Genomic DNA, 14,403 nt, shown 5'->3' with positions numbered 1-14,403 from the left:
TGGTGAAAAACTGAAAGCATTCCCTCTAAAAACGGGAACAAGGCAGGGATGCCCTCTTTCACCACTTCTATTCAACATTGTCCTTGAGACTCTAGCTAGAGCAATTAGACAAATCAAAGAAATTAAAGGGATACGAATTGGAAAAGAAGAACTCAAACTATCCCTGTTCGCTGATGACATGATTATATATTTAGAGGAACCTGGAAATTCCACCAGAAAACTTTTAGAACTCGTAAGTGAATTCAGTAAAGTAGCAGGTTACAAGATCAATGCTCATAAATCCAATGCATTTTTATACATAAGTGATGAATCTTCAGAAAGAGAAATTAGGAAAACTACCCCATTCACAATAGCCTCAAAAAAAATAAAATACTTGGGAATCAATCTCACAAAAGAGGTGAAAGACCTCTACAATGAGAACTACAGAACACTAAAGAAAGAAATTAAAGAAAACCTTACAAGATGGAAAGATCTCCCATGTTCCTGGATAGGCAGAATTAATATTGTCAAAATGGCCATACTACCTAAAGTGCTATACAGATTCAAAGCAATTCCAATTAAAATCCCTATGATGTACCTTGCAGAAATAGAGCAAGCAATTATGAAATTCATCTGGAAGAATAAAAATCCTAGCATAGCTAAAGCAATCCTCAGTAGCAAGAGTGAAGCAGGGGGTATCGCAATACCAGATCTTCAACTCTACTACACAGCAATAGTAACAAAAACGGCATGGTATTGGTACCAAAATAGACAGGTAGATCAATGGTACAGAATAGAGGACATGGACACAAACCCAAATAAATACAATTTTCTCATACTAGACAAAGGGTCCAAAAATATGCAAAGAAGAAAAGAGAGCCTCTTCAGCAAATGGTGCTGGGAAAACTGGAAAACCATATGCAATAGAATAAAATTAAACCCCTATCTCTCACCCTACACAAAACTCAACTCAAAATGGATCAAGGACCTCGGAATCAGACCAGAGACTCTGCATCTTATAGAAGAAAAAGTAGGTCCAAATCTTCAACTTGTTGGCTTAGGATCAGACTTCCTTAACAGGACTCCCATAGCACAAGAAATAAAAGCAAGAATCAACAACTGGGATAGATTCAAACTAAAAAGCTTTCTCTCAGCAAAGGAAACTATCAGAAATGTGAAGAGAGAGCCTACAGAGTGGGAGAATATCTTTGCCAACCATACTTCAGATAGAGCGCTAATTTCCAGAATCTATAAAGAACTCAAAAAACTATACCAAGAATACAAATAATCCAATAAACACATGGGCTAAGGAAATGAACAGACACTTCACAGAAGAAGATGCACAAGCAATGAACAGATATATGAAAAAATGTTCAACATCTCTAGTAATAAGGGAAATGCAAATCAAAATTACCCTAAGATTTCATCTCACCCCAATTAGAATGGCGATTATCAAGAACACAAGCAACAATAGGTGTTGGCGAGGACGTGGTGAAAAAGGAACACTCATACATTGCTGGTGGGGTTGCAAATTAGTGCCTTCACTCTGGAAAGCAGTATGGAGATTCCTCAGAAAGCTTGGAATGGAACCACCATTTGACCCAGCTATCCCAATCCTTCGCCTGTACCCAAAGGACTTAAAATCAGCATACTACAGAGATACAGCCACATCAATGTTCATTGCTGCTCAATTCACCATAACCAGATTGTGGAACCAACCTAGATGCCCTTCAGTTGTTGAATGGATAAAGAAACTGTGGCATATATATACAATGGAATATTACTCTGCAATGAAGAATGATAAAATTATGGCATTTGCAGGCAAATGGATGAAATTAGAGAATATCATGCTAAGTGAGATAAGCCAAACTCAAAAAGCTAAAGGACAAATGATCTCACTGATAAGCAGATGAGGACATATAATGGGGGGTGGGAGGGGTTAGCATTAGGGTTAGGGTTAGGTTTAGGATTAGGGATAAGGAGTGTGGTAAGAAGGAAAGAACGACTGTATAGATGGCAAAGGGGTGGGAGGGGTAGGGTGGAAGGGGAGAAAAATAATGAATCAAACATCATTGCCCTATGTAAACGTATGATTACACAAATGGTATGCCTTGACTCCATGTACAAATAGAAAAACAACATGTATCCCATTTGTATACAATAATAATAAAAATAAATAAATAAATTTAAAAAAATAAAAACGATATCTTGAATCTAAAAATAAAAAAAATATTTTTAAGGTTCACTTTTATTCTTAAGATTTGTTGTGAATTTTGTATCTTTTTTTATATTTATTTATTTTTTTTAATTGTATACAAATGGGATACATGTTGTTTCTCTATTTGTACATAGAGTCAAGGCATACCATTTGTGTAATCATACGTTTACATAGGGCAATGATGTTTATTTTTTTTCTCCCTTCCCCCCCACCCCTCCCACCCCTCTTTTCCCTCTATACAGTCCTTCTTTCCTTCATTCTTACCGCTCTCCTTAACCCTAACCCTAAACCTAACCCTAAACCTAATGCTAACCCCTCCCACCCCCCATTATATGTCCTCATCCGCTTATCAGCGAGATAATTCGTCCTTTAGTTTTTTGAGATTGGCTTATCTCACTTAGCATGATATTCTCCAATTTCGACCATTTGCCTACAAATGCCATAATTTTATCATTCTTCATTGCAGAGTAATATTCCATTGTATAAATATGCCACAGTTTCTTTATCCATTCATCAACTGAAGGGCATCTAGGTTGGTTCCACAATCTGGCTATGGTGAATTGAGCAGCAATGAACATTGATGTGACTGTATCTCTATAGTATGCTGATTTTAAGTCCTTTGGTTATAGGCCAAGGATTGGGATAGCTAGGTCAAATGGTGGTTCCATTCCAAGATTTCTGAGGAATCTCCACACTGCTTTCCAGAGTGGCTGCACTAATTTGCAACCCCACCAGCAATGTATGAGTGTTCCTTTTTCACCACATTCTCGCCAACACCTATTGTTGCTTGTGTTCTTGATAATCGCCATTCTAATTGGGGTGAGATGATATCTTAGGGTAGTTTTGATTTGCATTTCCCTTATTACTAGGGATTCCTTCATATATCTGTTGATTACTTGTACATCTTCTTCTGTGAAGTGTCTGTGCATTTCCTTAGACCATTTGTTGATTGGATTATTTGTATTCTTGTTGTAGAGTTTTTTGAGTTCTTTATAGATTCTGGAAATTAGCGCTCTGTCTGAGGTATGGTTGGCAAAGATATTCTCCCACTCCGTAGGCTCTCTCTTCACATTTCTGATAGTTTCCTTTGCTGAGAGAAAGCTTTTTAGTTTGAATCTATCCCAGTTGTTGATTCTTGCTTTTATTTCTTGTGCTATGGGAGTCCTGTTAAGGAAGTCTGATCCTAAGCCAACAAGTTGAAGATTTGGACCTACTTTTTCTTCTATAAGATGCAGGGTCTCTGGTCTGATTCCGAGGTCCTTGATCCATTTTGAGTTGAGTTTTGTGTAGGGTGAGAGATAGGGGTTTAATTTCATTCTATTGCATATGGTTTTCCAGTTTTCCCAGCACCATTTGTTGAAGAGGCTATCTTTCCTCCATTGCATATTTTTAGAAACTTTGTCTAGTATGAGAAAATTGTATTTATTTGGGTTTGTGTCCATGTCCTCTATTCTGTACCATTGATCTACCTGTCTATTTTGGTACCAATACCATGCCATTTTTGTTACTATTGCTTTGTAGTAGAGTTGAAGATCTGGTATTGCAATACCCCCTGCTTCGCGCTTGCTACTGAGGATTGCTTTAGCTATTCTAGGTTTTTTATTCTTCCAGATGAATTTCATAATTGCTTGCTCTATTTCTGCAAGGTACATCATAGGGATTTTAATTGGAATTGCTTTGAATCTGTATAGCACTTTAGGTAGTATGGCCATTTTGACAATATTAATTCTGCCTATCCAGGAACATGGGAGATCTTTCCATCTTGTAAGGTTTTCTTTAATTTCTTTCTTTAGTGTTCTGTAGTTCTCATTGTAGAGGTCTTTCACCTCTTTTGTGAGATTGATTCCCAAGTATTTTATTTTTTTTGAGGCTATTGTGAATGGGGTAGTTTTCCTAATTTCTCTTTCTGAAGATTCATCACTTATGTATAAAAATGCATTGGATTTATGAGCATTGATCTTGTAACCTGCTACTTTACTGAATTCACTTATGAGTTCTAAAAATTTTCTGGTGGAATTTCCAGGTTCCTCTAAATATATAATCATGTCATCAGCAAACAGGGATAGTTTGAGTTCTTCTTTTCCTATTCGTATCCCTTTAATTTCTTTGGTTTGTCTGATTGCTCTGGCTAGAGTCTCAAGGATGATGTTGAATAGAAGCGGTGAAAGAGGGCATCCCTGCCTTCTTCCAGTTTTTAGGGGGAACACTTTCAGTTTTTCACCATTTAGAATGATATTAGCCATGGGCTTAGCGTAGATTGCCTTTATAATGTTAAGGAATGTTCCCACTACCCCAATTTTTTCTAGTGTTTTGAGCATGAAGGGATGCTGTATTTTTTCGAATGCTTTTTCTGCATCTATTGAAATAATCATGTGATTCTTAACTTTAAGTCTGTTGATATGGTGAATGACATTTATTGATTTCCGAATGTTGAACCAACCTTGCATCCCTGGGATAAAACCCACTTGATCGTGGTGCACTATCTTTTTAATATATATTTGTATGCGATTTGCTAAAATTTTGTTGAGAATTTTTGCATCGATGTTCATTAAGGATATTGGTCTGAAATTTTCTTTTTTCGATGTGTCTCTGTCTGATTTAGGTATCAGGGTGATATTGGCTTCATAGAACGAGTTTGGTAGGGTTACCTCATCTTCTATTTCATGGAATAGTTTGAGGAGTATTGGAATGAGCTCTTCTTTAAAGGTTTTGTAGAACTCGGCTGAGAACCCATCTGGTCCTGGACTTTTCTTTGTTGGTAGGCTTTTGATGACCTCTTCTATTTCATTGCTTGAAATTGGTTTATTTAAGTTGTGTATGTCCTCCTCGTTCAGTTTAGGCAATTCATATGTCTCTAGAAATTTGTTGATGTCTTCGAGGTTTTCTGTTTTGTTGGAGTATAGATTTTCGAAATAGCTTCTAATTATGTTTTGTATTTCACTCGTGTCTGTTGTGATGTTTCCTTGTTCATTCCGAATTTTAGTAATTTGAGTTTTCTCCCTCTTTCTCTTTGTTAGTGTGGCTAAGGGTTTATCAATTTTATTCATTTTTTCAAAGAACCAACTATGTATTTTGTTAATTTTTCCAATTGTTTCTTTTGTTTCGATTTCGTTGATTTCGGCTCTGATTTTAACTATTTCCTGTCTTCTACTACTTTTGGTATTGGTCTGCTCTTCTTTTTCTAGCGCTTTGAGCTGTAGTGTTAAGTCGTTTATTTGTTGATTTCTACTTCTTTTTTTGAATGCACCCCATGAAATAAATCTTCCTCTAAGTACTGCTTTCATAGTGTCCCAGAGATTTTGATATGATGTGTCTTTGTTCTCATTTACTTCTAAGAATTTTTTTATTTCCCTCCTGATGTCTTCTGTTATCCATTCATCATATAATAGTGTATTATTTAGTCTCCAGGTATTGGAGAAGTTTCTGTTTTTTATTCTGTCATTTATTTCTAATTTCAATCCATTATGATCTGATAGAGTACAAGGTAGTATCTCTATCTTCTTGTATTTGCTAACAGTAGCTTTGTGGCATAAAATATGGTCTATTTTAGAGAAGGATCCATGTGCTGCTGAGAAGAAAGTGTATTCATTCTTTGTTGGATGGTATATTCTATATATGTCCGTTAAGTCTAAATTGTTGATTGTGTTGTTGAGATCTATAGTTTCTTTATTCAATTTTTGTTTGGACGATCTATCCAGTGGTGAGAGAGGTGTGTTAAAATCGCCTAGTATTATTGTGTTGTGGTCTATTTGATTTCTGGAATTGAGAAGGATTTGTTTGACGTACGTGGATGAGCCAATGTTCGGGGCATAGATATTTATGATTTTTATGTCTTGCTGATTTATGCTTCCCTTAAGCAGCATGTAATGTCCTTCTTTATCCCTTCTGACTAGTTTTGGTTTGAAGTCCACATTATCTGAAATGAGGATGGATACTCCAGATTTTTTGCTGTGTCCGTGTGCATGGTATGTTTTTCCCAATCCTTTCACCTTTAGTCTATGGGTGTCTCTTTCTATGAGATGAGTCTCTTGCAGGCAGCATATTGGATTTTTCTTTTTAATCCAATCTGCCAGTCTGTGTCTTTTGATTGATGAATTCAGGCCATTGACATTCAGGGTTATTATTGTGATATGATTTGTATTCCCAGTCAATTGACTCATATTTGTTTTTGACATGATTTGGTTTCTCCTTTATTTGGCTATTCCTTTAGGCTAGTTCCTCCTGTTGCTGATTTGCATCGTTGTTTTTCATCTCTTCCTCATGGAATATTTTGCTGAGAATGTTCTGTAATGCTGGCTTTCTTTTTGTAAATTCCTTTAGCTTTTGTTTATCATGGAAGGATCTTATTTCATCGTCAAATTTGAAGGTAAGTTTTGCTGGGTATAAGATTCTTGGTTGACATCCGTTTTCTTTCAGGGCTTGGTATATGTTGTTCCAGGCACTTCCAGCTTTTAAGGTCTGGATTGAAAAATCTGCTGATATTCTTATTGGTTTCCCTCTGAATGTAATTTGATTCTTTTCTCTCGCGGCCTTTAAAATTCTGTCTTTATTTTGTATGTTAGGTATTTTCATAATAATGTGCCTTGGTGTGGGTCTGTTGTAATTTTGTATGTTTGGAGTTCTATAAGCCTCTTGTACTTGGTTTTCCATTTCATTCTTCAGATTTGGGAAATTTTCTGTTATTATTTCATTGAATAGATTGTTCATTCCTTTGGTTTGTTTCTCTAAGCCTTCCTCAATCCCAATAATTCTTAAATTTGGCCTTTTCATGATATCCCATAATTCTTGTAGATTCTGTTCATGATTTCTTACCATCTTTTCTGTTTGGCCAACTTTGCTTTCAAGATTAAATAATTTGTCTTCAATGTCTGAGGTTCTGTCTTCCAGGTGTTCTATCCTATTGGTTATGCTTTCTATGGAGTTTTTAACTTGGTTTATTATTTCCTTCATTTCAAGGATTTCGGTTTGTTTGTTTTTCAGTATCTCTAACTCTTTATTGAAATGATCTCTTGCTTCCCGTATTTGGTCTTTTAACTGTTGATTGGTGCGATCATTTAATGCCTGCATTTGCTCTTTCATCTCCTCCTTCAATGCCTGCATTTGCTCTTTCATCTCCTCATTAGCTTCCCTGATTGTTTTAATTATGTACATTCTGAACTCCCTTTCTGACATTTCTTCTGTTGTGCTGTCTTTGGGTTTTATTGATGTAGTATCTAGGTTTGTTTGGGACATTTTCTTCCCTTGTTTTCTCATATTGGTCAGCTGTCAGTGGGACCCTGAGATATTGCAGTTTTCCGCTACTGGCTTATAGTGTCCAGGTAGATTTCCAGTGTATCACCTCCCAGCCTTCAGTATCCTGATGTCTTGGAGGAATCTGATAAAGCAGTGCATCTGAAGAAAACTGCCCCTAGCCCCCTACTGGTTCCACGGTTTGGAACTGGTTCTGTGCGGAAATGCTCTCACTGTGGGCCTGCACCATGCAGCTGCCCATGTGGGAGGAGCCCACTGCTGGAGTGTTGAAGGCTACCTTGGGAAGACTCTAGCTGCCCCGCCTGGCTCCGATAAGCCACCTCTATCTGGGCCTGCTACCCGGGCCGAGCTTTACCCAGTGGGCAGACTCACCTGTGGCTCTATTTCAGTCCGAGTCTCTCAATGCCTCCCCTTCTTAACTCCTGGGTTCTGGAGCGACTGGGGGTGCAGTCACCCTCTAGGCCGCCATCTTGGATCGCCCCGTGAAGAGAGCCTGCAGCCGGAGTGGGCAGAGCCGCCTGAAGAGGTCTCTGGCTGCCCTGCCCTGATCCCAGAGGCTGCTTACAGATCGAAGCTCTCCGTTGGTTCGGGGACTTGTGGCTGGTTCTATGTAGAAAATCTCTCCCTGGGTGGTCTGATCTGAGAAGCTAGCCTTGAAAGCACCTCCCACCGCAGGTGTCCAGGCTACTTGGGGAGGTCTCTGGATGCCATATCCTGGTCCCTGAAGCTGCTTGTGTCAATGTTGTATCTTTAACATATCCATTTTATCATTTTTGTATTCCCCTTAAATAAAAATCTCTAAATTTACCATAAAAAAAAGAAAAAAACTGGGAATTGAGATCACTGGTCGGTCACAGTCGCGTAGCGAGCTGGTGGGTGAGTCAGGCCGCCTGCATCTCAGAGGTAGCAGGAGGGCACCCAACCTGCCTGCCTTGTGGAAGTAGGTGGTGGGCAGCCAACCTGCCTAACCACCAGGCCAAAGACAGATGCTATCACTGAGCAACTCTGCCTGACCACTACGCTGAGGTCTGTTGCCATCGCGGAGCAAGCCAGCAGACAAGCCGGCCCACCTGCATCATGGAGCTAGCCAGAGGTTCTTTATAGGCTGGAGTAAGCATTGTGAATTATTCCTGAGGGTGTGGCCATCATCATTGGAAGGGCAGTTCCCTTCCTGAGACACCTATAGGAGACTAGAGGAACTTTCACGAGACCGAGGAGTCAAGAAGAGGAGGTATTGAGAGACTCAGGAACAACTCAGAGCAACTAGGTGAATCTCTCCCACTGGTCAGACTCTCCAGATGGTGCAGTAGTCCCAAAATGCAGGGAACTTTGTGGAGTAGAGCGGCCCAGTGAGACTCCCCTTCTGGAGCCGAGTGAGTACCCAGTCAACCAGGAGCATTGCAGAGGAGGGTCACACAGTGAGAGAATTCCTTGCAAGGCTGGCTCCCCAGCCCAGGCGATAGGTCAGGACCTCTAGGAACATTGCAGAAAAGGGCTTCCCAATTGGTGGTAGTTCTGGACCAATGGGAACTTCTCGGAGGAGAGCTGACAAGTGAAACTTCCCAACTGGGTAAGTCTTTTCCGCTGGGCGAGGCTTTCCCACCAGGGCGGTAGAACCAGAGACACAGACCGAGATCAGACATGCCCCAGTCTGCAGTCTAGTCCCCCTTTGACTGACTATCATAAAAAGTGGAGGTGCCACTGCCCACTAACAGGGAATATACACCACCTGAAGGCCACCACACCTAGAGGCTTCCTAGTGGAGCCCCACATTATCAAATTCCTCCAAAACTTCAGGCTACTGAAATCTAAAAGGTGAGTTATTAAAATCTACAGAGACAATATTAGTCAACAGAGGAAATGTGCAATATCCCAGAGTTTCACTAATAGAGGGATAGATACCTGAACAATATGAGAAAACAAGGGAAGAAAATGTCCCAAACAAACCTAGATGGTATAGCAATAAAATCCAATGACAGCATGGCAGAAGAAATGTCAGAAAGGGACTTCAGAATATACATAATTAAAATGATCAGGGAAGCAAATGAGGAGATGAAAGACCAAATGCAGGCATTCAATATGAGATGAAAGAGCAAATGCAGGCATTGAATGATTGCATCAATCAACAGTTCAAAGAGCAAATAAAGGAAGCAAAAGATCATTTCAATAAAGAGTTAGAGATATTGAAATAAAAAAACAAACAGAAAACCTTGCAATGAAAGAAACAATAAACCAAATTAAAAACACCATAGAAAGCATAACCAATAGGATAGAACACCTGGAAGACAGAACCTCAGATATTGAAGAGAAAATATTTAATCTTGAAAACAAAGTTGACCAAACAGAGAAGATGGTAAGAAATCATGAACAGAATCGACAAGAACTATGGGATATCATGAAAAGACCAAATTTAAAAATTACTGGAATTGAGGAAGACACAGAGAAACAAACCAAAGGAATGAACAATCTATTCAATGAAATAATATCAGAAAATTTCCCAAATCTAAAGAATGAAATGGAAAATCAAGTACAAGAAGCTTATGGAACTCCAAATACACAAAATTACAACAGACACACACCAAGGCACATTATAATGAAAATACCTAACATACAAAACAAAGAATTTTAAAGGCTGTGAGAGAAAAGAACCAAATTACATTCAGGGGGAAACCAATACAGATATTAGCAGATTTTTAAAACCAGACCCTAAAAGCTAGAAGGGCCTGGAACAACATTTTTCAAGCCCTGAAAATATGAAAGTAGTTCTTAGAGGAAAATTTATTTCATGGAGTGCATTCAATAAAAGAAGAAAAATGCAGCAAATAAACGACTTAACAATACAGCTCATAGCCCTAGAAAAAGAACAGAGCAACATCGAAAGTAGTAGAAGACAGAAAACAGTTAAAATCAGAGCTGAAAACAACAAAATTGAAACAAAAGAAAAAATTGAAAAAATAAATAGTTGATTCTTTGAAAAAATAAACAAAATTGATAAACCCCTTAGCCACACTAACAAAAAGAAGGAGAGAGAAAACTCAAATTACTAAAATTTGGAATGAACAAGGAAATATCACAACAGACATGATTGAAATACAAAACATAATCAGAAGCTATTTTGAAAATCTGTACTCCACCAAAATAGAAAATCTTGAAGATATCAACAGGTTTCTGGAGACATATGAATTACCTAAACGGAACGAGGAGGACATACACAATTTGAATAGATCAATTTCAAGTAATGAAACAGAAGAAGTCATCAAAAGCCTACCAACAAAGAAAAGTCCGGGACCAGATGGGTTCTCAGCTGAGTTCTACAAAACCTTTAAAGAAGAGCTCATTCCAATACTTCTCAAAGTATTCCATGAATAGAAGAGGAGGGAACCCTCCCAAAATCATTCTATCACCCTGATACCTAAACCAACAGAGACACATCGAGGAAAGAAAATTTCAGACCGATATCCTTAGTGAACATTGACGCAAAAATTCTTAACAAAATATTAGCAAATCGCATACAAAAATATATTAAACAGATAGTGCACCATGATCAAGTGGGTTTTATCCCAGGGATGTAAGGTTGGTTCAACATTCAGAAATCAATAAATGTAATTCACCATATCAACAGACTTAAAGTCAAGAATCACATGATTATTTTGATAGACATAGAAAAATCATTTGATAAAACACAGCATCCCTTTATGCTGAAAACACTAGAAAAAATAGGGATAGTGGGAACATTCCTTAACATTGTAAAGGCCATCTATGCTAAGCCCATGGCCAATCATTCTAAATGGTGAAAAACTGAAAGCATTCCCCCTAAAAACTGGAACAAGGCAGGGATGCACTCTTTCACCACTTCTAATCAACATTGTCCTTGAAACTCTAGCCAGAGCAATTAGACAGACCAAAGAAATTAAAGGGATACAAATAGGAAAAGAAGAACTCAAACTATCTCTGTTCCCTGATGACATGATTATATATTTAGAGGAACTGGGCAATTCCACCAAAAAACTTTTAGAACTCATAAGTGAATTCAGTAAAGTAGCAGGATATAAGATCAGTTCTCATGAATCCAATGCATTTTTATACATAAGTGATGGTACTTCAGAAAGAGAAGTTAGGAAATCTACGCCACTAACAATGGCCTTGAAAAAAATAAAATACTTGGGAATCAAATTAACAAAAGAGGTGAAAGACCTCTACAATGAGAACTACAGAACACTAAAGAAAGAAATTAAAGAAAACCTTAGAAGATGGAAAGATCTCCCATGTTCTTGGATAGGCGGAACTAATATTGTCAAAATGGCCTTACTACCAAAAGTGCTATACAGATTCAATGCAATTCCAATTAAAATCCCAATGATATACCTTACAGAAATAGAGCAAGCAATCATGAAATTCTTCTGGAAGAATAAGAAACCCAGAATAGCTAAAGCAATCCTTAGAAGGAAGAATGAAACAGAGGGTATCGCAATACCAGATCTTCAACTCTACTACAAAGCAATAGTAACAAAAACGGCATGGTATTGGCACCAAAATAGACAGGTAGATCAATGGTACAGAATAGAGGACATGGACACAAACCCAAATAAATACAATTTTCTCATACTAGACAAAGGTGCCAAGAATATGCTATGGAGAAAAGATAGCATATTCAACAAATGGTGCTGGGTAAACTGGAAATCCATATGCAACAGAATGAAACTAAACCCCTATCTCTCACCCTGCACAAAACTCAGCTCAAAATGGATCAAGGATCTTGAAATCAGACCAGAGACCCTGCATCATATAGAAGAAAAAGTAGCTTCAAATCTTCAACATGTTGGCTTAGGATCAGACTTCCTTAACAGGACTCCCATAGCACAAGAAATAAAAGCAAGAATCAGTAACTGGGATAGATTCAAACTAAAAAGCTTTCTCTCAGCAAAGGAAACTATCAGCAATGGAGAGAGAACCTACAGAGTGGGAGAAAATGTTTGCCATGCATGCTTCAGATAGAGCACTAATTTCTAGAATACATAAAAAACTCAAACAACTCTACACGAAGAATACAAATAACCCAAATCAACAAATGGGCTAATGATATGAACAGACACTTCACAGAAGAAGATCTACAAGCAATCAACAGATATGTGGAAAAATGTTCAACATCTTTAGTAATAAGAGAAATGCAAATCAAAACTACCGTAAGATTCCATCTCACCCCAATTAGAATGGTGATTATCAAGAATACTAGCAACAATAGGTTTTGGCGGGGATCTGTGGAGAAAGGTACACTCATACATTGCTGGTGGGGCTGCAAATTAGTGCAGTCACTCTGGAAAGCAGTGTGGAGATTCCTTAGAAAACTTGGAATGGAACCACCATTTGACCCAGCTATCCCTCTCCTCAGCCTATACCCAAAGGACTTAAAATCAGCATACTACAGAGATGCAGCCACAGCAGTGTTCATAGCTGCTCAATTCACAATAGCCAGATTGTGGACCCAACCTAGATGCTGTTCAATTGATGAACAGATAAAGAAACTATGAGATATATATATATATACACACACGCACACACACACATATACACACAATGGAATATTACTCAACCATAAAAAATAATAAATTTATGGCATTTGCAGGCAAATGGATGAAATTGGAGAATAAGCCAATCTCAAAAAACTAATGGGCCAATGATCTCGCTAATAAGTGAATGATGACACATAATGAGGGGTGGGAGGGGGGCAAGCATGGGGAAGGAGGAACTGTATAGAGGGATAAGAGGGGTGGTAGGGGTGGGGGGGGAGAAAAAAGTAACAGAATGATCAAAAACTATTACCGTAGGTAAATGTATGATTACGAAAACGGTATGCCTGTACTTCATGTACAAACAGAAAAACAAGATGTATCCCATTTGTTTACAATAAAAATGAATTTAAGAAATTAAAGAAATTGATCAAAATGAAAATAGTTCTTCTTCTGTTTCTAATTGACGTGTTCAGGGTAATTTTCCTCTAATACTTTATTATTTTTGTAAATTTTCTTTATTGTGTCTATATGACATGCACCTTATTGTTGAGAGGCTTGCAAAGAGAGTTAGATGGACATAACCATATTATGGTCTCCTATATAGAAGCTTAGTTACCTGCGTAGTTGTGTACCTGATTGTAGCTGCTTCAGAATATATGTTCTCTGCTTAGGAATGATCTTTTTCTGAAAGTAACCATATATATACAAACATGTTTTCGTTTGGTTTTGTTTTAGATTTTAAAAAGGCTTTTGGAGGAGCAGAATCTCATTATTAATCATAACTAAATAATTTGCCTTCGGTTAACTATCATACCTACTATGTGCCAGGCACTGTGTTAGGTACTAGGGATACAAAAATAAAATAAATGTACACTGTCTTAAGAGAGTTTACATTTTAGTGGAGAAGATATGGAAAATCAGCTATATAACATGTAATAAAGTCTGATAAATGCCAATGGAAGAAGTGATGGCAATTTGCAATGAAGTTTTTTGGATAAAACAAATCATGGTTAAATTAATGTTTTCCTCCTCTAGAATATGTCCTCGGTTCATGCAGTAGTTTACATAAACCAAGTGAAAAGCCACTGATTCCTCCTAAACCTCCTCCTCAAAAAAAAGTTTGATCAAATTCAAAGGTAGTCAACAGGACCTGGGTTTGCCTTAAATTAATCAAAGTTGTGAATATTCAAGATAGTACTTATTCTTATCATGAATCTGCTATATTTTGGCTTCCCTATGTCATTTCCCACATTTATATTGTTATATTTGAAAAATGTGTTTACTAGTCATTTAATTCTCATAAAAATCTTTCCTTAAAGAAAAAAGTCTGTGGTCTCATTCAGACACTCAGAAGTACATTATCTTTCTGGTACAGATGGAAAGAACTTTAGTATGTGAAGGATTCTTCCAACTTTCCACCAGCTTCTCAAATTTAAGGGCGCATCA

Source organism: Sciurus carolinensis, unplaced genomic scaffold (genome assembly GCF_902686445.1).
Source record: "Sciurus carolinensis unplaced genomic scaffold, mSciCar1.2, whole genome shotgun sequence".
Taxonomy (NCBI): domain Eukaryota; kingdom Metazoa; phylum Chordata; class Mammalia; order Rodentia; family Sciuridae; genus Sciurus; species Sciurus carolinensis.
This window is presented reverse-complemented; position numbering follows the sequence as displayed.